The sequence below is a fragment of the Sinohyriopsis cumingii genome, chromosome 18 (genome assembly GCF_028554795.1).
Source record: "Sinohyriopsis cumingii isolate HCF-2022 chromosome 18, ASM2855479v2, whole genome shotgun sequence".
Lineage (NCBI taxonomy): Eukaryota > Metazoa > Mollusca > Bivalvia > Unionida > Unionidae > Sinohyriopsis > Sinohyriopsis cumingii.
Window position 1 is genome coordinate 35611799 of NC_142978.1, and position 4200 is coordinate 35615998.

Consider the following 4200-nt stretch of genomic DNA (forward strand, 5'->3'; position numbering starts at 1 on the left):
ATAAACTTATATTAGGACATGATCGAGCCTTTCCCAAAGCCCACAGTTATTAAAGACGTAAAAGATAATAACATTTTCATTTTGCTAGCAGATATGTAACCTCAGGATATAAAGCTTAGTTCTACAAGATGTTGGCGTTGATCAAGACAGGTCAATGCGGATATATAATACAGCCTAAAATCTTTATCTACTTCCATCAGAGTATGTTGGTGGGGTTTTTTTTAGCTTCCTGTTAGTAAGATTTGATAATAAACTCAAAAGGCAACACCACTATGTATGTGGATACATAAATAGTGGCGATACGGCAGACGCAATATGAAGAAGAAAGAAGCAAAACACAAACTTGGATCGAAAGTGTTACAGGTGTCATTTTGTGGATAGCTTGGTTTCCGAGTTCCCATTGTTTCGTAGATGCAGGTTTTTACCATTGATCATTACTTTTGCTGGAGGTATAAAAAGTTTAAGAACTTTACATCATAATCTGGTTTATTACATCCCATTCGTTGCAGCTGTGTTTCACAGTTAACACCTTTTACCAAAACGGGGGATAGGCAAGAAGCATCTCAGCAAAGACGAGGAAGCGAAATTGAAAAAATGTTTTGATGAAAATATTGTTAATCTGGTCAGGAAAATGTCATAATCGCGGAATTTCTCTCAGTGTTTTTTTTAAAAACAAAACAAAAAGAGGAATGCTGTACTTACCACTGCAAACATTTTTGTTTTTAATAATAATGAGAACTTTGTATAGCGCCTAATCTTTAGAAGCTCTAAGCGCTTTACAACATTAGACAACACTTATAAGATAAGAAACATATAATAATATTATTACAAAAACAAACACCATGAAATTATAAAAACATTAAAAATTAAAAAACATGCTGAGAATATTTCAGGTAGGAAACATTATTAGGTCTTTAAGTTTGTTCTTGCAGTCGAAATAAGTGAGATTTGAGAGCCCTCTTGAATGTGATCACTGTGTCTTTGTGTCTAAGTTCAGTGGGCAATTCATTCCACGTTGCTGGGCCTTGGTATGCAAAGAACGCTGTCCATATGACTTTGTTTTCATAGTGGGAATAATGAGTATACGATTGACAGAAGAGGAGCGTAGGTATCTTACTGGTGTGTACACATGAGTGAGATCGGATAGGTATGTTGGACTAGAGTCGGACAATGAAACGTAGCACCTCATGTATATTCAGATTCTTCACAGAATATAAAACATTACCTTGTTGAGGACGTTTTGAACAGTTGCATGTTATAATACACAAGTTCTGAAATAAATGGATGTGTCCTTGATAGCACTATTAAACGTTTGAAAATTACAGGCAAGCTAATCACAATTTGTAATGATCCAAGGTTTATTACATTAATTTATGATACGAAGTCCAAAGTCTTTGACAACAGAGTTAAAAAGAAAAAGAACACTTCTGATACTGAGAGTCAAATATCTCCATTCATAGGATAGTGGCAAAAACATATCCCACAATGCTCAGGTTAGAGTGTTCTTCCAGCCAGATACAATCTTTGACATAGAAAACCTTCTTCCAGGTAAAGAGTTTTGCAATGACAAGTTAACAAATTAATATTACAGCCCTTGCTCATCTATCATTAAGAAAGTTAGTCCCGAAACCGAAAATCAAGAGCTGAATTTCAAACAGCTGATAGTTTTAGATTTGATGTTCCTGTTGTAAGGGTAAGGAAGACCTTGCTACCATAAGGTGGGGTCCTATAGACGTAATGGCTTACAGTGACTACAAACGATGAGGTACATTCTCTCATCTCTCTCACTCTCTTGATCTTTATGTACAGTATCATTCTATGTTGAATCTATCAAGCTCAGTTCCAAAGGAGAGACAGTAAATCTCAACTTTAAATAGGCCTAAGGAAGTATAAATTATTGTGCTTGGAGTTTCAAACGAGTACTCAACGATGGTCTGCATTGTTCGATAATTCTTTGATTTAGTATATCTGTGTTCTTACAATAAGTATTTCACAAATGTCATTTGAAACTTATGGGGTTTTTTTTGTAAGATTTGAAAATAAGAACCGTACGAGTAATAGCACATAGGTATAGTCTGATTTTTGGCCTTATTCAAATTCAGATTTTTCGTTCAATTACTTCTAATTATATGAGGACCTAGCATATTTTACACAGAATAAGCAATAAATTATGGCAACAATTTGGTAAGTCCAATAAAACATATCCTCCCACAAACGACAACCTTACACAAAGAAAATGGTTGCAATTTTTAACGAGTTGTCTGAATCATAGGAAGGCATTCAGATTGAATAATGTAAAAGGGACTATGAAAGGCAATTGCATGTAGGATATTATCTTACTGTAAGAATTATGTCATTTGTGGGTTTACTGTACATGTTACTCCATTCATGTCTAACTGCACATTATCGATCATTGCCATGGTCAGTATATGTTAAAAATATTCCTATAGCTGTACATATTGCATTCATTTCAGCTTGGAATTATTTTCTAATTTAGTTTAATTTTATAGAATTAATCAATACATGCATGCACAGACGTGTGTATTAGAAATTTGTTTCTGTGCATATAGCTCTCCTGAAATGATGCAATTAAGTCAGTGTCATCTATTATATTTGACTGAGAAAATTTACTGCTTAACATTAAAAAATATAAGATTGCAACGCCTATAATACAAAGGTTGCATATATCTTTTTTTTAAAATTAAGTATTACATAACCACCAGGCAAAAGATTCCACCATTACAAGATTGCTCATTTTGTATGCCTTCCTATCCATTTGTTTTTACCACTGAAATATCTGCCATAATGTACCACAATGTTCAGCAAATAGAACTGTATTCTGAAATTAATTTTCTTCCAGTTTTCGTCTACGATTACCCGAAACCTGCTCATAACTTCCATCCTATGGATGACAGCCAATTTGCAATATAAATGCATCTAGAAATTGCAGCTTATTATCATCATCTCCAGGACTGAATAATATACGAACCCCAAGATAAAGCTAGACATCTTTCTCCTTGCATCACATGTAACTAGTAAGCCGCGGGCTTGCAGACGCCGTGGCCATTTTCAAATAACTATCTATTTTTAACAATTTCACGAACAAGTGTTCAGAATAATTGATTAAAGAATACCCAGCACATTAAGTTTCTCAGCAAATGAGGTAATTTCGTCACTGGCAATGTAGGCATTTAGGATTTCAATAACTTCACTGATATTAAAACCTACTTCGCAATTTTCATTTGATGCTGGGGTTGTGTATAAGTTCTTTTTAAAAAATCGTACAGTTCTTTAATTTTGGAGTTCGAATTCTCGTGTTGCGTTTCTCACTTGTCCATCATCTTCCATAATCTCTTGGTTTACACAAGCGAAGTATCCTACGCTTATTTCTGGTAATTTCGTTGTGAATGCTGATATATTTCTTCACAGTTTTCTAATATATTCTAATCTCTTGTTTCTCTTTGTTCCTAATTTACCTGTGTTGAGCATATGTTAAATAATTTCTTTGATCACATTCTTAATTTATGACATTCACTGCCAAACTAAGCTATAGTTTCAAAATAGTCTGGATGATAATTGTTCCATTAATAATAGTTAAATATTTTTTTTTTACTGAAGTAATAATTCTTTGTTTTGGTTTAATATATGACAATAATTCACTCACAGAGATGTAATCTATACTGACGCAAAATGGTTTTTTTTTCTAGCTTCATCCCAAAGTTGTATAAATTCGTTAAGTGTCTGACATGAATTACGTTTTACTGCACCGTTGATAGGAATATAAGGGCCAATGAAGAATACATTTTACTAAAACAGAATTCCAGATAGACAATTATGAAATCTTGTATAAGGACTAAGGCTAAAGGTTATAGTGACTCTAATATACATGCAACATATAAAGATTATTAATGTCACATAGTGTTCTTTCCTGCTTACTCAAACATTTATCTTTACGCTTTGTGATTCGTCTTTTGAAACAAAGGACGAAACTTTGTTAACATAATCTGTAATTGTATTTTTAAAATCCAGATTACCAGCATAAGAGTATCAGATGCATACATGCATCGTCAGTGGAAGTTCCGATCTCCTGATCAAAACATATTAGCGATTAACTTTGAAAACTTTATTCACATTACATATTTGTTTATTTGTTTGATGAATAAAAAAGTACAATCTAGCAAGAAAAATCATGTCTAAATT